Source organism: Meleagris gallopavo, chromosome 6 (genome assembly GCF_905368555.1).
Source record: "Meleagris gallopavo chromosome 6, MGAL_WU_HG_1.1, whole genome shotgun sequence".
Taxonomy (NCBI): domain Eukaryota; kingdom Metazoa; phylum Chordata; class Aves; order Galliformes; family Phasianidae; genus Meleagris; species Meleagris gallopavo.
The window spans coordinates 31,100,710-31,123,370 of record NC_139409.1 but is presented as its reverse complement, the minus strand read 5'-3'; the positions used below and the strand labels follow the sequence as shown (position 1 = coordinate 31,123,370).

At 42.4% G+C, this 22,661-nt stretch overlaps 1 protein-coding gene and 1 long non-coding RNA gene across 6 annotated transcripts in view; both read right to left on the bottom strand.

The window, feature by feature from the left end:
- The window catches only part of PALS2 (protein associated with LIN7 2, MAGUK p55 family member), a 54,887-nt gene extending 50,291 nt beyond the window's left edge, over positions 1–4,596 (bottom strand). For 3 of the 5 annotated variants that reach the window (XR_014883885.1, XM_085226204.1, XM_085226205.1), the window contains exon 1: positions 4,309–4,594. The gene's annotated coding sequence lies outside the window, so the exon portion shown is untranslated. Of the gene's footprint in view, positions 1–4,308 lie in introns of all 5 variants that reach the window. The other 2 variants (XM_085226206.1, XM_085226207.1) reach the window with 1 other exon arrangement.
- Positions 4,597–9,943: 5,347 nt separating this feature from the next.
- LOC146544125 (uncharacterized) lies at positions 9,944–16,546 on the bottom strand. Its single transcript, XR_014884140.1, has 3 exons — positions 16,429–16,546; positions 12,806–12,850; positions 9,944–12,265 (listed from the first exon to the last, which is right to left on the bottom strand). It is a non-coding gene; the product is annotated as an uncharacterized LOC146544125 (long non-coding RNA).
- Between the last annotated feature and the right edge of the window lie 6,115 nt (positions 16,547–22,661).

Sequence of the window (22,661 nt, the reverse complement as noted above, 5' to 3'; positions counted from 1 at the left end):
AACCAAATGAACAAAAAAACCACAGACATCTTGGAAATAATTAAACATAAGAATCTTCAATTTTTCAATCTTCAGTAATTAAACATGAGTAGAGAATCTTTAACTTTCAATGTTTTATTTTACTTATTTAACACAGGCTGTGATATTACTCATCACTTTAAAGAAACTAACCACCACAAAATAGCAAGGTAAATGCTTTGATAGGAAAAACACCTCTCTCAACCTCTTCTTCATGTCAGTTATTCTTGGAAGAATGACATCAGGCATGACTAAATAATTCAGGCTTCCTTTATTCTGTCAAAAAGAGACTTTTGAGCCACAGAATGGCATATTAACATCATGACCTCATAGCTTACCTTGAGATAAACTTGATGGTTAGCAATAATGACCAAGGAGCCAAATAAAACCTTAACTTAGAAGTGGCCTTAACTGCCTCCCTCACAACCGAATCTGAACCATTCTTCTGACATTTTGCTGAGCTCAGGTTAGAAAGATTTTAGTTACACCTGCACTGAGCTAGCCAAAGCCACTGACTGGCCCAGCTACCTGGCACTGCCTTCTAGCTAGCACACACTGAACTGAAATCCTACGTCAAATTGAAGCTCTGAAACAATCACTGCCTACTATTTGTCCCGTGACAAAAAAGTCACACTGATAGCTTCATGTCCATGAAAACAAACCATTACGTTCCTCCAGCAGCACCTGTGGCCTGCTTGTCTGTATTTCAGCCTGCCTCTCACCTGCAAGACTTAGCCAAGTTCAGTTTTTCACCACATTATGAGTGTTTTCTCTTGTGGAGGACACTAAAACTACATTCCCACAGGCTCGCTTTTCATCCTGTGATCATACTCCACCCCATCCTTCCACACAAATGACCCCAGTGTTGTCTGTGCCGCTCTGGTTGCACGACAGTTCTAAGAAGTCATTTTTTACCACTTGTGCAAGGCCAAACGCAATTCAGTTTGCCACGGCACTGAGTTCACGTAACACAGGCTGCGTACCACTGCAGCGAACTGTTTGGCTTCCTCTCACGCTTCATCTCCTCTACTGGCTCTCCTTTCCTCAGGAGGAAAACACAAACATCTCATTCAAAGCCAAGTCAAAGCAACAGAAAGAGCGGGCAGCAAAAAACAAGTTCAGGTGCACGTGGTGTTGAGAACCCATCTGTTCATGCTACAGTTTGCATTCTGCAGCAGATATTCTTATCCTTATCTTGTAACACAATCACTACTCAGTCAATTTGTCAAACCAATTCTTATCCGTTTTTACCTTAAACACAGAACACAGATCGTATAATTTAAGCTTCTGTGACTCCGTTATTCTTTCCAATCTGAGGACAGCCTAACTCATTCCACGTCTAAGTGGACACTGCAACACCTAAAGTACTACCATAAACATTACCATGATTCCAGCTGCGTTGCTGTCTCTTAAAGCAAAGGGAATTCCCTCTTTCCTGCAGCACAAGGAAAGCATCATTTGTCTACAGATCAGCATCCTGCACAGTGTATCAGAACGCACAAGAGCCTGCGGTGGCCGCATCAAGCATGGTTTTAAAGGACACAAAACTTTTTAAAAGCTGTATTTTACAAATAAACACATTTAGAAAAATGGTATATTCAGGGACTGAGTCACTGTATGAACAGACTCGCACTGAAGGCTCTTTTGCCGGTCATCATGGTACTATGAAGTTTCCTTCAGATCACTGACCTCTGTTTCTACATGCAGACGTACCCAATGCGAGGACCTAATACCAAGCTGGAGCTGATTGTGGCAGCGTAAGTTGAGTGTCTGAGGGCAATGCTCAATCACATCCTTAAAAGCGTGAAATATAGCCAGCCAAATTATTTGCTAGAGTATTTGGATTTCCTTTTGTACTGTGGTTAAGCATCAAGTAGAAATGCCAGAAGTAATCAGATTGTCCAGATTTCTGTTTCCTTATCTTGTTGAGGTTTGCATATATTCAGAAGAAGAAGAAAAAAAAAAAAAGACTAAAATTGTATGCTTTAAATAAGCAGCTTTCTACAAATTAGTTGATTTTTTTCCTCTTTTTTGAGATTCATCCACCCTTTTAGTCCTCTGTAAGACTCCTTCATGTTAGCTAGGCATATTTTCAGCACTTCCTTCATTATTTCTATTTTACCTAAAAACCCATATGTGATTACACCATGATTTATGTGCACAGCTTCCATTATTTGCTTAAGAAAAAAAAGCAACAAGAGGTAGTTCAGGAAAGGTCCAATTGTACATATGTTGCAACAGCTTTTCAATCGTTTTGGAGGCTTTGGGTATGCGCAGTTAGCCCACTAATTTAGCAGCAGAACAGGCATCATTCTGAGCTGGTACTGTGTATTTGTCAATAATTTCTGTATTAAGCAGCTTTGACAAACGGAAACTGCAGTGATCCACAGCATCAGAAACAAATGCATACAGAATCCAGAGAAGCTTAATATACACACTTCTGGCTGAAGGTTCCATAAAAATTAATAATGAACAGGGTAGTATTGTGTCTCATATAGAAAATAAATGAAAAACTAACAATAGGAGCAGCCTTATGGTGACACTGTGCTCGATACTGCAGATTTTTCAGAACAATGTGGATCTCAAGTAATCACTGTAGTGCAGTGCTCGAGAACAAATAAGGAAAGCGACATCATCAACTCCAAACATTTCAAGGAAGGAAAGTGGAAATCATAGATTTCTCTGAACAGTTGTTTAAAAATCACATTACCATTAGCTCAAAGTAGACGGCAATTATCAGCGCTTTATTTAAATGAGAATTTACAGCATTTTCAAGAATTCTGTGACAAACATTGAGCAGACCAGGGGTCGCATGGCAAAGTGTTAGAAGCCAGCCATCTCAGCAGAAATAAAAAGAAACATTACGATGCTACTGTCAGGTTGAACAGACACTATCTGTTCAGAAACAGTACGAAAGATTTGTTCAAAGCTTCCTTTAAGTCCGACATCTATTTATAGCCGCCCAGCCTCTCTACAATTTCTCACAGTCCCTCCTCCTCCCCAAGCCAAGTCGGGGAAGTTTAATGGATGCAATCCTGGGCCTTGTGCCGCAAGGAGCTCTGCAACTCTCCTCCTGTGCAATAAGACCAGGAATGATAATAAGAGAATGCTCCAGCGTACGCAGGTGCCAAACACACGCCATAAACCTTATCTCCGCTCCTTAGGAACGAAGTTATTTTTTGTCTGTCAGCATGCTGACAGCAATGAACCACACAAGCATCAGAGCTAATGTAAAGGTAGCTTCCCTCTGGCCGCAGGCAGCCAGAGCCAACCGCCCTGTGAGCCAACCGCGGCTGTCCAAGTGCGCTCTGACCCTCGTGCAGCAGCAATGTCACCCCTGTACCTCCCCACTCCTGTTTCAGTGTCACAATTGCACACTGCACCTTCCTCCAAGAGACCAGGAGGCCATTGGGTCTTCTCCCGTCGTGCAGCTTGCGCGTTAGACTGGATTTCCACTACCCAACCACGCACGTCTCCATGGAGCGTTGCTCCGGATGGGCTCTCCTTCATCAACCGGCATCTCCCCAACAGCTGTACCACCGCCGAGCGGTGCACACATCTCCTCGCTGAACTCCGCCACGAGCGGTACCGCCCCAGCACCGCGTCCCCTCGCCCGCAGGGCTCTCACGGAGCCCGGGGAGGCGACGGCGCTACGGGAACTCTGCCCACCCCGCTGCCCCCGCGTTTCTCCCGTTCCCGGGCAGGGGCGGACGGAAGGGGAGGACGGGCGACTTCCTCGGAGGGACGGGGCCGCGGACGGGCCGGGCAGAGATCAGGAGTGGAGGAATCATCCCGAAGGGAGCGCGGATAATCCGCGGGGCACGGCGGGGCGCGGGGCGGGGGATAATCCGCCGGGAAGGGGATAATCCCCGGGAGGGGGGCGGATCCCGGGCAGGGAGGGGCGGGAGCTCCGGTAATCCACAGGAGAAGAGAAAACGCGGGCGGGGGTGGGCGGGGGTAATCCGGGCCGGGAGATGAGGCGCGGGGCTCGCGGGGACACGGCCGGGGGCGGCGGGAGGGAGGCCGAGCCCGAGCCCGCTCCGGGACACGCAGCCCTCCTTCCCAGCGCCGGGCGCTGCCATGCCCTGCCATGTCCGCCGCCCCTTAGGCCCGCCCGGCGCCGCTACCTGCGGGCGCCTCCGCCCGCCCCGCGTTCGTGGCTCCCGCCGCCGGGCAGCGAGCCGCGCCGGATGGCCGCGGGACCTCGCCTCCCGCTCCATTTCCCCGCCGGCTCGCCGCTCTCCTTCTTCCCCCTCCCCAGCACACGCGCCGCCCGCTATCGCAACTCACCGGCCGGCACCGGCTCCCGCTTCCAGTCCCCTCCTCAGCGGGCGCCGCTCAGCCCCATCGACGGAGCCGTGGCCCGCGGGCCGACGGTTAGCGGAGGCGCGAGCCGGAGCTGCCGCCGCTGCTTCCCCCGCCGCTTCCCCCGCGGCTCCGGCCCCGCCGCTCTGCGCCCGCCTCGGCGCGCGCCGCCGGCCTGCCAGCAGCACGCGCTCGCGCTCCTCCTCTCCCGCCCCCTGCCGCCTCCGCGGCGCGCGCGCGCGCGAGCGCCTCTCTGCGCTCCAACCCCACCCGCCAGAGCGAACGGCTGAGCGCGTGAGGGGGCGCGCGCCGCTGCCGTCCAACCGCCCCGGGCAGCGGCCCCGCCCCTGCGGGTGTGCGGGAGTGGGGGGGGAGGGAGAGCGGGTGTGCGTGCGTGTGTGTGAGAGAGAATGCATGAGTGCGTGAGGAACTGCGCGTCTGTCAGTGTGTGTGAGAATGTGTACGTGTGTGGGTGTGAGGGAGAGCGAGTGTGTGTGCGCGAGGGTATGAGTGTGATAGTGTGTGTGCAAATGTGAGTGCATGTGTGCGTAAGAGACTGTGAGACTGCGTGTGGATGCACGTGTGTGATGGGAGGCATGGCAGCGTGCATGAGGACGCGTGCAGAAGTGTGCGTGTGTGTGTGCGCAAGCCTGTGTAAGAGCTGGGCCTGATGGGATCAGCAGGTGTCCCAAAGAGGGGAAGTACCAGCCATCAGCTGCATCCACAGCACCAAGGTGCGAGCTGCAGGAAAAGCTGATTTTCCCATGGCCGTTGTCTAACGTTTCATTTGTTCAGAGCCGTGATTATAGACTAGCTGTCACTTTCTGCTTTTGGTTGATTTTATGAAGACTTTCACCTTTGAATACTCTTGGACTTAATGAAATCTGAGTTGCAAATACTAAGGCACTTTTGCATGCAGGATTCTTGTGGAAGCTGAAGCATGCTTACAGGGCAGTTTGCCCCAGAAAAGAAAGCGTTCCTACCCAAAGAAATACCTCATTCCCAGCCCGCTTTCATTCTCTTTTTCCCTTCTCTCACCAACTTTCCAAACATTTTAAAATCCAAGTGTACAGGTCAACGGTAATTATGCTGTTTTAAAAATACGTGATAGCCTGCTGTAGCGTATGGTAACTCTTAATAATAGCTGTTTGCAATTCACACTGGCCTTTGCTGTGGAAGCCATGGGGGAGAAGGAAAAGCCAGAACTTCGCAGGCATTGAGTGCATTTGAACAGAAAATCTGCTAGCTCTTAATTTGCATTTCAGCCAGTTCAGGTTGTGCTTTCCTACCAGATAGCAGATAAACTGTTTGTTACACAACAAAAGATGTCAAAAGAAGCAGCGTATGACAGGTATAAATAAAGAATGGTGGAACAGCAGCCAGCAAGTGAACAACCTTTCTCAGGTTGACCAGTAAATCATAGAATGATAGAATGGCTTGAGTTGAAAAAGATCACAATGATCATCCAGTTTCAACCCCCCTGCTATATGCAGAGTCGCCAACCACCAGACCAGGCTGCCCAGAGCCACATCCAGCCTGGCCTTGAATGCCTCCAGGGATGGGGCATCCACAACTTCCTTGGGCAGCCTGTTCCAGTGCATCACACCCTCTGAGTGAAAAACTTCCTCCTGTTATCTAACCTAAACCTCGCCTGTCTCAGTTTAAAACCATTCCCCCTTGTCCTATCACTACACACCCTTGTAAACAGCTGTTCCCACTCCTGTTTATATGCTCCCTTCAAGTACTGGAAGGCCGCAATAAGATCTCTCTGGAGCCTTCTCTTCTCCAAGCTAAACAATCCCAGTTCCCTCAGCCTTTCCTCATAGGAGAGGTGCTGCAGCCCCCTGATCATCTTAGTGGCCCTCCTCTGGACCCTCTCCAAGAGCTCCACGTCCTTCCTGTACTTCCACGTCCAGGCCTGGACGCAGTACTCCAGATGGGTGTAGAAGACTCATCGAGTAAGACCTCGTCCTCATGTCATTATGAATTACTTTCATTTAGTCTTCAAAATACAGTAGCTACAAAAGGCTCTGAGTCACTCTGCCGAGAAATTCACAAGCACATGGTGTTACCTATCCCTGGGTCCAAAGAGATGACAGTCCTCTTGCAGTTTCTCAAAAAAAGTGCCCAAGTTGAACATATTTTTTTATAAAATTCTTCACAAGTGGTTATCTTATTAAGGTGAAAAGGAATTGAACATGACTTGAGATGACCTACCACACTTTTGGTGTTCATATCCCAGCAGCTACAGTAGAAAAACTGATAGGAGTCGGAAATCCTCATTTCCCCAAAATAACTCCACATCTTTCTCTCTTCTCTGTTCCTCGCTTATTTGCTTGTGATATACTAATGGAAAAACTTTTGAGCCAGAATCACAAAACTCAGAAATGTAATCTCATTCCGCATTTCACAACATCATGTTGACTTCTCTTTCAGTCCCTTCAATTGGGGAGACTGTCTGTTCTCCTCATAAGGAGAAAGGGTTGTGTAAATTTAGTCTGGCATCTTGAATGATGTCCTGACTTTACCTTCATGGCCTATGAAAGAAAATCACTTTACTGCAAAAATCTAAAGTTCCTTATTACAGTTCAATTCAAAGCTTGAATCCAAAACTGTGAAACATGGCAGCTCATTTCTGGCTGTAATAGAAATATCTAAACACAAAGTACTTTGACTGCTCTGGAGCTTTTTGAATGTTTTCCATTCTGGCCTCCACAGCTGTTATTTGGCTATCAAAGTTCTTCAGGGAATGTGCCCCAAATGCTTGCATACCACCTCTTGTCCAGCGCTTAATCCATTTGATCCATTAGGGTCAAGGAAGAAAAAAAACAAAAAACAAACAAACAAAAAAAAAAAACCCACAAAGATGTGTTGTTTAAAGGAGAATTTAGAACTTGACTTCATCCTCACGTAGGAATTATATCTTTCAGGCTTTTTATCACTTAAATTCACGTGCCACGCATAACAGAAATCCCCTGCCCAAGGCTGGCCATTAGAACCTTGGTGGTGCAGTTCATTCTGATTGCTTTACATCCTTCCTAAGGTGCAAAATGACTCTAAATCCTTTTTACCCATACAACAGGCAGTTACCATGCTTCAGCCAAGCATCACTCTGTTCCCATTTTAGGGCAGAGAGGGAGTGGCCCTGGTGAGGCCTGACTTAAGCTCCAGCAAGTTCCAAGTAGTGGTCACAGGCTGCCAGGCTCTACAAAATAGTGCCAAAGCTGAGTTACTTTATGTCATGGATTATCTCGGTTTCTGTCTAACTACAGTCCTGAGGGAGTATAAAGGATGTTTGACATTGCTGATCAGCTCCAGCCCTCATGCTTCAGGGCTGAGCAGTTGGATTTCACTTGAAATGGGGTTTATGACTCTTTGTAGAGTCTACAAAGCTTTGAAATTTGTCTTTGATGACATAGATCTTGCTCAAGCATGTGGCTTCTATTAAGCCTGATGCTCTTAGTAAAAATGCAGAGACTGTGCTAATATTGTGACAGTTCCCTGCTGTGCTACAAGTTGCATGGTACAGGTGTGCCTCCAGAGTCTTCTGCTTTTGCTAGGACTTCTGCATGGGTATTGAAGGTGTAGAGGAGCAGGGACTCCAGTGTACAAAATGTTAGAATGAGTGTGGTGTAGTTTTCAGTCCCATCACAGTTCTGGGTGTAAAACATAATGAAGAACATAAACAGAACAAATATCCTATATTTGCCATCACCATTGCATTACTGAAATAATTGTCTACTGGCAAGAGTAAACTTCTCCAGCTTTTACTTTGTCTTAGGGACTGCACAGTTTCTGGGTCTAAATTCTGAGTGTCTTCACTGCTCTGATGACTATTTTAATGACAACAGGAACAGATGTACCCACATAAGAGCTTTTTCTTTGAGTTAGTTTCTTATGCCACTGTGGGGAATTGTTGAGTACTTCAAACAAAAGACTTGGAGACAGTATATTTTGTAAATGATGTTTTAAGCTGGTTGCTGGTGGACTTTTCAAGTCTGGTGTTCTTCGTCCTTCAGTTTACCTATGTCTAACCGGCAACATCAGCTATATCAACCTTCAGATTGCTGGAATTCCAGACTATTTCTTTAGTTAATAATCCCTAAAATATATTGTCTTAATCACCACATAAATTATAGACAATATAGCATCAGCTTCTTTGCTGTGTTTATCACTGTTATTACCAATCTCCTAATGATGATTTGTTGTGCATCCACTGGCATTCAATGCAAGTGAATTTTTTTTATGAAGTTCTTTGTGTCCAGGAAACGAACTGAGGTTTTGTTTGGTTGTATTTTGGTAGTTGGTTTTTTGGGTTGGTTTTTTTTTGGTGGTTTGTTTCTTTGTTGGTTGGCATACAGCATAATTTCATATCTGTGCAGAAAAAGTTGTTCAAAATATTCTAAAAGATTCAGCCAAGACAGCAAAATCTGTAAGCTGCACTTCATAAGAAATTGCATAATTTTCCAAGCTATCCCAGAGGAACTCATTAAACGATCACATGGATGATTACAATTACTGAAGGGAGAATAAAACCTGTTTTCTTTTAGGGGGGTAAGCAAAACCACAGCAATTAGGACAATGTTGATTTACATGGAAAGGCAGTGTGAAAGAATAAAAGGAGACTATACCTTCAAAGTTAAAAGTCTATGCATCAATTCCTGTGCTATTTCCATCACTGAGGTCTGTTTGCACGTGAAATTCAGCTTCACGGGAGGAGATAATAAAGACAAATAGTATGGCTTTATTTTTAAAAGGGGTGGATAATTTCATGGCAGCTTACAACGTTGGTAACTGGGCAAGCTAAGATAATAAGGCTAATCAAATCTCATGCTCCACAGCACTAATTCCCTGCGGGGTCAGGAAAAATCTTTCTCCTATATACAATACTATACAATTAGCAAGGTTATTATTGGGGAGCAGAAATACAGCCTTCTAAAGCAACAAGCTGTAATCATTACCAGAGAACAGAGGCTGCACTTGGGCAGATAGAGAAAATAGCATTATTTTCTATATGCCACTTTTGCTTCACTTTGCTGTCAGATCCACTGTTTTAGAATTACAGTACCTTTTTTGCTAAAAAAAAATAATAATAATATTTTCCCTGAACATGATTACCTAAATTCATTACTGCCTGAAATCTGTCATAACTCTTCCACCTGTCACTATTAGCCCAGTTCAAAAATATCTGGCACTGATTGGTCACAACAATGGTATTGATTAAGGTACTGCAGGTTGCAACTGCACATTGCCCTCTGGTAAGGTCACTACTGTCACAGAATTTGCTTCTCAGCAGTGGATAAGGCAGAAAGACACAGTACCAAATGATGGTCAGCTCTTAGCTAGAAGCTGAAATAACATGTGTTTGGAATATTTCGTTTTGGAAGTTCTACTAATTTTCTTTAATTGCCTGAACATATTGTTGTAGGTGTTCTGTCTGTATACTTGAATTTTATTTTCATTCAGTGTGTGCATCAGAGAATTTATATTAGTGGCAATTGAAAATATTTTGCTATTTTTTTCTGCAAAATTTACATTCTGTATGTGAATGTGATACTCTTCACAAGTTTTCCTTTTTTAATTTATTTTATTCCTTATAAGGCAGAAGAAAGCCTATACTGAAAGCTTTCCTTCTACAAGCTATCCCTCAGACACAATGAGTAGACATTTTTTTAACCCCTTACCTCAAATGTATTTATTTTAAAAATATTAACTGTTCTCAGATGACCTGTTCTTTGCTCCTCTGGACAACCTATGTGCCTTCTTGACTCTCAGCCCCACACACTATTGAGAGGGGAAAAAAAAAAAAAAAGAATACAAGGAAGTCTAAAAATCTGAGAGGAATAACTCAAATTAATAATAACTCAAATAATTTCAAGCTTTCTTCATAGATGCAAAAGTGATTATTTTATTTAGGTGAAGAACATTCAGTCTCTTTCTTTCCCCTGACTGCATGGCCATGAGCTGTAGAAGGCTCAACTAAAAGAGATACAAAATGGATAAATAAATAAATAAAGTTCATGTTTACTCTTTGGATCTCAGGAACAGATTCAGTAAAGGATCTGCTATCTACAGACTAAAAAACCCCAGAACAGGACCAAGTACAAAAAAAATCCACAGAACTTGAAGAATAAAAATGTAGGTAAGTTGCTGAATAGAGTACGTCATTTAGTTATAACAGGCACAGCTAAGTCTGACATAGTCGGCACATTCTTGCCTTTGTTCTTCACCAGCAAGGTCTCCCAGACCTCTGTGCAAGGAGGAGAAGTACTAGAAATGAGTGAAGATTATGACATGGATTATTTGCAAGCACATAGCTCATATAGTTCCGTGGAATCAAATGTTTTCTTTGGAAGAGCTGAGAGCTTGCTGATATCTTTATAATGCTGCTGTCTGCCATCTTTAAAAAGTTGTAGGGTTCAGAGGACGTCCCCAACAAGTGGAGAAAGACAAATATTGCACCTGTCTTCAAAAAAGACCAACAGGATGATTTGGGAAGTGAATGTCAAGACTTCAGCAACACTTTAAAAGACTTCAGCAAGTTTTTTGACATTGTCTCCTATCATGGGCTGACAGGAACCTCGTGAAAATCATCCAGGATGAAAATTGAGTCCTGCACCTGACACAGCCCTTGCGCCAGTCCAGTCAGGGATGTGTCCAAGCAGAACAGCTCTGCTGAAAGGAGAGTGTTGGTAGACAGCAGGCTGAACAGGGGGTGTTCTCCGGCAGTAAAGATCCACAGCAACGTGAGCCAATTTAGCAAGAGGAAGTCTGTAGATTATTACCTCCCTCTGCTTGGCACTTTTTAGACAACAGCTAAACAATGCTTCCAGTCTTGGGGCCCCAGTACAGAAAGTTTATAAGCTGGAGAGAGTTCAGCAGAGGGCTGGCAAGATGACTGGGGGCTGGAGCACTTGGCTATTGCAGAGAGGCTAAGGAAAGTGGGCTTGTTCAGCCTGAGAAAGGCTGGCTTTGAGAGGGACATCACAGCAGCCTGGCTTCACCTGTGAGGAGGTTATCAGGAAGACAAGAGCAGGGTTCCTCAGTGGCCCGTGTCTGGAGGATGATAGACAAAGGACCAAAATGGAAACGAGAAATCCAGGCTTTAGATACAGAAAACCTTCTTCATTGTTAGGAACTAGAGGAAGCAGTTGCCAAGAGAAATTTTTCAGTCTCCATTCAGGGAGGTATTTCGTACTCAGCTGGATGAAGTCCTTAACAACCTTGTGCACTCTTGTAGCTGTCCCTTTGAACATGACTAGAGACTTTCTGGGATCCTTTCACACCTGAGTTACTCAATGATTCAATGACTCAGTAAGTCCACCATGGAGAAAATTAGCTGTGTCTGCAGAAGGAGAAGACAGTTCTGGCACATATGGTTTATCCAGTGACTTGATAAATATTAAACTATTCTGAGAGCATGGATGAGAATCCAGGTTACAACTGCTTCTACGTGCTGTAATATGTTGGCTGTAGTTCAGTATTCCCTCGTTTGCTCTCATTTTGGCCTCAGCAACCTTACAGTCTTGTCTGTACACCTTCAGGAGGAACGTTTGCATGTATTGAAGTCTTTTATGGCCACCAGCAAGTTTCTCGTTTTTCCAGCTTTTCAGGTTTTCCTTTTTTGATATCTCCTTCCTACAGAAGGAGGTCCACAGAGTGAAAGAGATGCCACAGAAAAATTCTGAAAATAATGCTTGACAGGTCTCTTGACAATGTCAGTAGTACTCATATCTGAAAATAATTTCCTTTAAAGAATGCAGAAATTCCCCTTGCTTGTCGTCCTGTCTTCAGTTACACACAAAGCTGAAATTTTTTTTTTTTAAAAAAAGGAAATACAAATATTCTCACAGCCGCCAAAGGTTCATTTTCGTTGTTAAAGTGATGTCATTTACACTTACTTCAGAGTTCTCTTACACTACATGATGGCTGTAAAGCAGTCCTGGTTTAAAAAAAAAAAAAATTAAATACCAAGAAATCTTTGTCATATTCAATAAAATTGGCGTACCAACACAGGAAATTTTAATTAAAAATGTCAAGGAAACTCAAGGGAATCAAATCATTTGTGAACCTGAGCATATCAGAAAAGCCATGGCTTCATGGCCTACATGAGTAGACTGAGTTCATTTCCTGGCAGTGTTCTCCACTTCATAAAAATTATCGTCAAAGGGACTATGTACCCTCATGCTTCAAGCTAAAATTAATAGTTAGCTGTGGTCAAGAAGAACTATCCCTTACAGCAGAAAAACAAGGAGTACTGGCAGCTTCAGACTGCAAAGCTCCTTGCTCCTTTCTCAAACTATTTGCCTGCACATCTTTTCAAGATGAAGTACCCTGCTGTTCATATCTTCAGCTCAATGGGATACCAGCAAAAAAACTGTGTTTCTAGTGAAAATCATGTAGAATATAATCACTGTCAGTAGCAAGCATTATTGACTGTTCCCTGCTATCTGCCCTGGCAAAGTCATTGAAATAAACTCACAGAATCTGGCAAGGATGACATCAGCATTGGAGGACGATTCTCTGCCTGATGAGGAAATAAAGAAGACAAAATATGAGGTGATTATAAAAGGCATGCAGTTTGGAAAGAAGAACAAAGGTGAGGAGAAATGCTGATAGGTACTTTATTTTTTTAGAGAGAATTAATTTTATTAGTAACACATTTACAGATCATATTCTCATTTTAGACAAGTTTAACATCATGGGAAGAGTAATTAAGAAATAATTCTAGTAATATTTATCTTATGGTACTCCCTGGTTCCTTTTATTCTAATATCCATATGTTTTTAAGACTGTAATATGTAGTCCTAAGATTTGAGTCCATTTGTCATAAAACTACTCGAAAGAAATCCAATTATGGCCACTGAAGAAAACCAAGCATTAAATAAAAAAATTTTAAAAAAAAACCTTAAAAATTGATTGTAGGCACATGTAATACAATATTTCCATTTAAAGTCTAATTATACTGCAGTGGCTTAAACAAACCCCTAAACTGTACTTTCCGAAGTTAATTTCTTTCACAAAATTACTTAACATTTCAGAAAAGTTGGCTCATAGGACTAATGGTATCTTTTTGTTTTGTGTTTTATGTCTAGTTAAAGCACCACTTCAGCTATGAAGCACATTTCGGAAGGCCAGGAAAGAACTGGGCCTTCTGCACCCATTTGTTCAGTTTCTTCTGTGGCAAATGATGATTACTAAGTAGATATACCGAGCTGTACAATTCATCCATGGGAATTATGAACAAAGTTCTCATTTCTTTTACTTCAGACAAATTTCTGGCAGATAAGACAGCTGATAACAAAGCTTACTGAACATGGGTATCACCTGCCAAAGGAGAAATACAAACCAGTTAGTTTTCCTTCTTGCAGTACAACAGTGGTTTCAGGGCTGAATTTCTGGTTATTGGTTAAATACTATCATGTAAGATACTATTTTTTCAGATTACCTTGGAAGTGTAATAGAATTCCCACCATCGTTAAACTTTGAGAACTGTGTCACAGGAGTGGCCCATCCTGCCTTGAAGGAGGGACATGCACTATTTGACTTGTGAGGGCCTTTGCATTCCTATTTTTTGTCCTTTATGGAGAATAATTTATAAACCAAATGGAAATTATATTTATCCAGTGTTCTACCTAGCACTGGATTATTAGCGTATCACCTAGGATCTTTTACACAAAGTAGTTAAATATTTTAAAGAAACTGCAGTTTAAGAAGAATCTATCATTTTTTATTGTATTTATAAACCATGTATCTTTTTCCTTATCATTTTTTTTCACATTTATTATATTATGTTTCTTTACATTTCTTCTCCACAAAGCAAGGATTATCTTCATTCTTTGTCTGAAATGAACAGTACCTATTCTGTTAAAGCTCTACTTGTTGGTCCCTAGGCACTTCTATAAACAAAACTGCTAAAAATAGTAAATTATGTTTCTTAGTTTTTTGCAACACTACATAATGGCCCTTGTTTTGTTGTTGTTTTGTTTTTACTCTGGATTTTATCAGAACGTCTCTTCGGTGTTTCAGTGCCTTTTTGTGCCTTTCAAAAGCCATGTATCCACCACACTGCTTCCCTTCAACACCTTCAATATTTCACTAAAAAAACAAATGTTGTAAAGCTGGGGAATTTTTTTAAAGCAGAAGCTAGAAGAAGCAAATGTTAGAAGTCTGAAATCTGCAGCAGAATTAATGCTATCAGACAAGGGTGAAAATAATTTTACTTTTTTGAACAGACTGCCAGTGGCTTTTAATATCTCTTCCTTCCTACCTGGATTTTCATTTCTTATTCCAGAAATTATCAAGAAGTTGAATACTTATTCAATCAGAATTCAAAGTTGAAAGCAGGCATGAGTAGTCTCCCATACTACTTAAAGCAAAGCCAGATATCAGTGGTAGCTACCTACCACCTTGTCGCAGGTTGGGCTTTATCCTAAGAGAGACCAAATTACTTTAAAAACTTACATACGTGTTATGCAGAGATACTATTTAGACTACCAGTCAAATACTGGAATCTGGAGGGGGGGAGGGAGAATGAAAGAGGACATGCCGTTGATGTTTAACAGTGTACAGCTGCTTCAGGAAAAAAAAATAAATAAGAAGATGTAAAGAAACTATTCAGCTGCAGGTTGGATTAATGAAGGTGGCACACCAAATTTAGCCAGATCACAAGGCCATGTGGTTCCTTCTAGTCATAGTCAGGGATCAGGTTCAGATTTTGTATCCTATTAGATTCCTATCCATATCTGAAGAATGCAAAGCAGTGCCTGAAGGCAGAGGATAAGTGACTTATAGCAAGGCTAGGCACTTTTACAATTCTGTAAATGCAAAGGCATACATGGCCACGTGCTGTTTCTATATTATACAAGGTCAAAAGCATATCCTCTAAATGCAAGGCAATCAATTGCAAAATCGGGCTCCAAATGACAAACACTGAATTCCAGCATCAGCTATTTAAATAATTTGAAATGTGTGCTTATCAGTTGTGACCCAAGGTTTCTGTTCTTTCCCCAGTGGTGAAAGCTGACCTCTGACAATTCCAGCTCCTTTACAGGGAGCAACACCTGTATTCTTTATGACAACAGCTTTGTGAGTAAGGCCTACCTTACAAAGAAAGGTATACCAAATCACAAAGGGGTATGGCATAAGTTGGTCCTTTCAGAGTTAGAGAATTGTTTCAGTGTAGTACTGAAAGTAGGGAGTTGGCAATCCCTACTGTGGATCTATCCCGTTGCTGGGATGTGCAGCTGTCTGCTCTCTTCCACTCACAGAAACAGAAGGGAACATATGGTTTAGTATATCTATCTTCTGTGTCATGACCTTTTTTCCCTTGTGTAAGGGAAAAGGAGCGTTAAAAAATCCTATCCTGTAGTGGTATATAAATCATATATAAATCACCAAGCACAAATTCATGATCCAAATATTTGAGGTTGCTTTTATTGAGAAGAAATCTTAGCACAAAAGATATTGTTTGTGATTATCACACTTCCAGTGTACTGGAGAAAATTGACACCTCTAAGAAATCACTGTGGAGTGCAGTAGGAGCCCTTTACTTCCTTACTGCAATCTATTTCCCTAAATAAAAATATGAATTCATTGAAATGTATTTCATTAAAATGGTTGTTTATTAATAAATGCATTATTATAGCAATAACACACAATAAGGCAAGTTTTAATTGACCATTTGTACAGTTCTAGGGAAGATGAAGTTCCTCCACCTTGAGATTCTGGAATAACACAAGGTGCATTTTAATAGGCTGTTAAAACATGGCATGTTGCGCCCTACTGCTGAAGCAATGCATTACGGAATTAAACAGGCTGCATTTCACTGAGAACATATTGACTGCTTGTAGCCTGAAAAATGAATGAGAACACTGTGTTCCATACATGTTGGGAGAACCAGAAAATTGTGGCATTTCTCCTCAGTGGCACAGAACTTCGTGGAAAGGTTTGAGTCATACTGGGTAGGAATCTGTTGCCTAAACTAAGGCGTTTTTGACACAGCAGGCAGCCTGCTTGGTGTCCAGCTGTCTCTCCAGAAAGTGCCAGTCTCTTGCAGGTCTCTCTTTGCACTCACTGTCATTTCTATGAAGATGTCTTACGTACCTTATGCCATCTGAAGGACTTTAAATTCCTGCTTCTCAGCACCTGAATTGCACCACTGCAATCTCCAGCTCTTGTAATAAACATGCTAGATCAGTATGAGATACTTCAACCACGACCTATGGATGGACAGACATATGGATAAACAGATGGATATGTAAGCTCTCTGCAGGACAATTTTCCAGATTTTCCATAGAGCTTTGTTGTTGAGGCATCCTAATTCTTTCAAGGCAATAGGAAGTGGGTAACAGAACTGGTCTCGGTGCGGTGGTCTCAGCTAATTTTATGCATTTCTGACCAAGGCTTTTACTGCCTCAAAGGTTAGATCCTGTTCGGCTTTCTCCATGCGCTTTTAGCCCTTCCTCAGAAAGAGATGAGTTAAGGAAAACTAAACAAATGCCTCATGAAGCTTCTCAAGCATCTGTGTCCTGCCTGTGGATATCTAACAAGAACAATTAAATTGTTGTGGCTGGCTGCATAGCTCTTCTCCCAGTCACAGTTCAGACAGCATGAGCAGAGCTCCCAATTAGTTGCTACCACTACTGCAGATAGTGGAAGAGAGAAAAAAACCTCTTACACCAGAACTGATTAATTTTGGAATGGTCTAAATTTGTTTCCTGCACTAGGGGTCTCAGTACATTTTTTCTTCCATGTCTTTTCATGTATAACCTTTTACAGTAGAGAGCAGTCTTTGTATTTATGCCTAGTACTTTATCTGGTCTTAATAAAAAGACAATAATAATAAATAATCCCAAAGTGGCGTGCTATGATAGCTTAACGTAGAGCAAAGGATTCTGTTTTCTAATGTACTCAAAAGAGACTACATTAACACTTCAAAAACAGTGAGGTAAATAAACTATGACAGTATAAAGAAAATAGAATCAAGTTAGTGGAAGAGCTGTGTTTATTCAGAGCAGAGTTTGATGTGCTAACTATTAAACATTAACGTATTATCTTGATGGATTTTGTACCTAAACACTCTAGATTTAAAATTAGTTTTTTTGTGATACATGTTTCATTTATGAAATGGGCAAAATGGATTGCATTTTTCAACTTCTTAACATTGTTGTCCTTGTTGTTGTCACATTGAAAATCACAAATTCTGTTTTAAAGCTGAAAATGAATGGCAGTTGTCATTAGAAGTGGGTATTTACAGATGTTATTAATTGAGAAAATAGTATGCTGTTCTCAGTAAGAGAAGACTGCATTTGTACTCTGGAGAGCTGAAAGCTCCCTAGAAGGAGAGAGGAACCTTAGCAGCTTTTGAGACACAAAGAACATGGCCCATGAAGAACGTTCTCTCTCACATACGTTTTTTTTAATTAATATATACCTCAAATAGTATTTAGTGAGTTGCGAATTACTTTTACTAAATTTCACAAACTTAGCAGCCAAAACAGGGATCTAATCCTTCTATGACTTTAAGATCTCTTGCATTGAAAGTATGGGAAGTAGGTGATGTCCAAGGCAGAACATGGAACAGAGAGCACCCAAAAACTTCTCAGGTCCCTATCACCCATATCTTGCCAGTGGCTGCACCACAACAGTGTCCATGGATTTCAGCAGGTGCTTCAACTCCCATTGTCTCTCAGGACAAGGAATGTCATTTCAGGTTAAAAAAAAAAAAAAGAAGGGAGAAATTATTTCCTATTTTTAAAAGCATTTTAGCCCATACTTCCTACCTGATCTGCTTTGTATCCATATGGGGGAAATCAGAAGCAGCGCTTTTAAGTTGTGAGAGAAAATTAAAGGCAGGATTGGTCTGTAATTATCTGGTTCATTCCAAAATGATCTGAATTTTAAAAACATACTATTGAGTCTTCTCTTTCAAGAATCAAAATACAGGCTATTAAAACAGATGTTCCATTAAAGCAGTATGTGGTAAATTTTGGCATGTAATTGAAAATGGACAAAGTACACAATGAGCAATTTCCTTCCTTAATTTTGAAATTAGCATGTTGGAGATTTTCAAAATGTTTCTCTTGTTTCAGTAGGAAAACATAGGATCTTTTGTGATCAAAACATCATCTTTTAATTCCCTGGGATTCTAACTTAAACCAGTTTACTGGAGTAGTAACAATATTTATCATGTGTACATTTCAATAGCATCAAATTAAGTCTAGCAATGACTAACTCATGTACCAAGATGTTGGGCTTTTTTTTTTTTTCCCAATACGTGTTTTTTTCTGTATCTTGCTTCTATATGAAATACAAATATAAAGGCAAAAAGTGTCCTATGTAAGTGAGTAAAACAACCAACACAGCATGATAAGATGCGTAGCCCGAATTTGCACCACTTCACATGGTGCAAAACCACTTTCCAGTATCACAGTGCCTTATAAATATGTGTGTGACAGCTTGCTAGCAAAGTGCATTCCCAATTTGGATGGACCGTGGAAATTCTGTGGGATGTTGGTTCATTGTAAGCCTGTCCAGCTGGCAAAGTAATTAATGTCAGTCTCCCAGAAGAGTTATAAATATCCTCATACACCACACTCCTTCTTTTGCTTTTTCAGCCTTTCTGTGCACAGCGGTTTTGACCAGGGCATGATCACTAGGTTAGCTTGAACCATGTCTAGCTTAGGCTCATCATTTAAGCAGCCAACTCCTGCTTGATGTGGCAGCTCATTATTGAGGGATATCTCTTAGCACATTCCTTTGTGGCTCAGCAGGGTTGCGGGCAGATGGTAACTGCTTTGGTGCTTGAAAGTGCTTGTAAAATCATGTAACAAAAATGTTTAAGCCAGTATCCCAGCCCAGCCAGGTCAGATTTCTGCCAGGACTCTTCAACTCTGGTTCCTGAACCGGGGATCTGATGAACCTTGTCAGAAAAAGACTTTACTGGGCTTACAAAATACTGAGAAAAATAGTTATTGCACCAAATCAGGCTGTTTATTCTTCTGAGATGAGACGACAGCAGCCCAGTGCCTGTAGGGCTGGAGGGAGTGAAACAGCTGTAATCATGTTTTTGCATCAGTATGGCAAATTTAGGGCAGCAACGGCCCTTTATTTGCATTTAACTGGTCTCTGGTCCATATAAACAGCAATAGGCAATGCATATGGCAATTCTGTGTCACTGAGGGACTGGGTATTGGCTGGCAACTCCAGAGCTGCACTGCAAGCTCAGCCTGGATTTAAACTCCAGGAATTTCAGTTGGAAGCATCCAGACAATTCTTCCTGTGATCTGTTTGAAAGCTCAGGCTACTTTCTTGTTTGAAGGGGAAATGCTGAGTGCTGCTCAGATCCCTGCAAAAAGCAGCTGGAGGTATCAGAGCAAGGGATGCAAGCCATGACAGCCCCCACAAACGCTCCCCACCAGTCAGCCCCAATCCTTCGCGCCCTGCAGAGCCTCTGGGAGCATGCCTTCTTCCCCTTGCTGTGGCAAGAGCTTGGACACTCGTCATACTGCACAGCCTCCTGCTCTCCAGGCCACGTCCAGGAGAGAGAGGCATTTCAATGCCACAGTTTAATTACCCACGTTATTTATTGGCTCCCACTCCTTTTCATTGACTGTGTGTCAGAGCCGCATTTACCAGCAGTGGAGTGATGGGGAACAGAGGGCACCCAGGGGCTTAAGGCACTTGCATCGTTTCCCTAAAATATCCTCAATCACACTGATATTTTCTCTCTAAGGGATGGGAGAACATACATAAAAATCAAGAATAAACATTTTGACACATGGAGTCAAGGAGAGCTGTGCCATCATCTGCATTAGAGCATAATTAAACTGCAACTGACCAGCTGCTAACAAGGGGAAAATATGCCCATGTGTTAATACATTTTCATGATGTCCAGATGTGTACATTTACAAGCATGGGAAAGGGCATGTTTGCAAGTCTGAATTACAGTGTGTCTTTTCTAAATTCACAGAAGTGCCACCCTTGGTGTTACCTGTCACCTGCCAGAGGGATATCTATTCTCCCTGTTCCACTGCATATTTGAAATATTTATGTGGGGTAATAAGTAGGGAAGAGCTTTGTCATTAAATAAAACACGTCATAATAAACAGAAACATTCTAGCCTAAAGATACACGTTCAAGGGGAAAGCCTAGATTTCCTATGAGTGCAGTTTTACAGAGCAGCTGAAGTCAAGTTATTATAAATATGAATGAATGAAGAGTTTATCTCTCTAAACTAGAGACAACTCTGAGTAGTGCAAGCCAGTCAACATCCAGTGGACTTTGGAAGCATAACCCTCCTGCTGGAACGAAATCAGATTCTTTTGCATCCCCAAATTAAGATTACTTTACTTCTACATAAACTGCTGTATCACTTCTATGGTGCTGTAGAGGAAGATGAGTCATTAGGAGAAACAGGAACACAGGGAAGTCTTGGCAGTCCAGGGTGGAGAGGATCAGTATAATAAAAATAATGAATATGGGTGAAGAGATGGGAGGAGAAGGCAGAAGAGATGAACAGAACACTGATATTACCTGCAACTGACAGCCTCACAAAAACTAATTGGGGCTGAAGAAGCTGATGAATTACATATGAGAAAATTGAGTTTGAATATTAATAGGCACTGCCCCATTATTGTCCAATTCTAAATCCATTAAATTTGAAGGGGCTTAAAGTTTGGAAAAATACATTTTCTTACTCCAGTGACAAGATGAATAATGCAAGGATTAGGAAATACGACTTTTCACAAGTGTCCAAACCCACATGTGAAGTACAGCTAGCACACAGCTAATAGGCAACTAAAGTCCCACTTAAGTCTTTCCTACTTTGAAGGTTTTCATGAAACGTAGACAGTGAACTAGGCTCTATTTCTGCATAAGCTTGGCAATGTCACTCAGCATTTGCCTTCAGACAAGGAAAAAGTGTTGAACAGAGTATTTTCCATTTGTTTTGCTATTATGGTGATTTAAAAATAATGATTTGCCATTGCTTGGCTCTGTGATTCATTTGATTGTTTTCCCTCATTTCAAGTTGAATCTTAGTTTTTAATCCGTTTGCTGTCATCTGTCATTTCACCAAAGCACACATATTGCTCATATTACCATGCAAATAGGTGCTATATAAATGAAACGTATTATTACGATCATTAAACTAAAAGAACCCAGAGCCATTCATTATACAGTGTGCTCTTGGCCAGCCCCTCTGCATGCACGCACAGCCTGGCTCACCATCTCTGCTGGCAGAGCTCTGGGTGGTGGTGTTCCTGAGCATCCTGACGAAGAAGTGTTGTGGCAGAAGGGCACGTGGAAGTAATGCAGCAGATTTATCACCAGTGAATTACAACATGCTGACCTCAGGCAGGAACCAGGGATGAGAACGTAGCCTTGAGCTTCAAGCTCATCAGTCTTTGGAGAAATGGAGGGAGCAATGGGACAGACGGCGTCACTCAAAGCTGAGTTAGAGCAAGGCCGCCTGACACGTTCCTTCCAGAACGACATCTGCTCAAAGACAAGAGACATCCAGGAACGATTTTTGGAGTGCTCTCTGCATGTGTGTGCTGAGGGGAGGGCAGGCAGAAGAGATCTTATTCACATTCTGTTAATTAAGTTCCTCTATTAAAGAGAATATATATTGTGCTAAATTAGGTCAGAAAAATTAAGTGTATTTGCTGAATGCCTGAGTAGGAGGGGCTGATCTATGCTTTGCAAAGACACAGGGATTAATTGTCTTCTCCAGAGTTCTGAGAGAGGCGAGTCTGCCAACACTGGCCACGTCTGTTGTTGCTTTCTGTTCTGGTGTGCTACGCACCTATTGGCTCTAGATTTCCTAATGATTTGTGTTCATATTGCAAGCCAGCCGGTTCCCGAGGGGGAAAAATATATTCAGCCTGTCAAAACTGCATGCTCCCTTCTCTTCTTAAAGGTTTCCTTATCGCTTGCCCCAGCCAGCAGCTGAGGTACAGTGTGATCAGCTTCCCCTGGGCTTCTGGTGAGCAGCCTGCAGAATTTTGGATGTAGGGTCCACAGCAGGGAAGTTGCACAGACATTGCAGGGATGGCCAGGGTGGGAGCGGGGCAGAGAGAAAAGGTCAGGGAGTAGTTAGGACTTTATGTCCAGGCCTGGGTCCCCAGCTCAGGAAGGATGTGGAGCTGTTGGAGTGGGTTCAGAAGAGGTCCATGAAGATGATCGGAGGGCTGGAGCACCTCTCCTATGAGGACAGGTTGAGGAGTGGACTTGTTCAGCCTTGAGAAGAGAAAGCTCTAGGGAGACGTAATTGTGGCCTTTCAGTACTGGAAAGGAGCTTGTAAGTAGAAGGGAGACAAACTTTATTCTTGGTA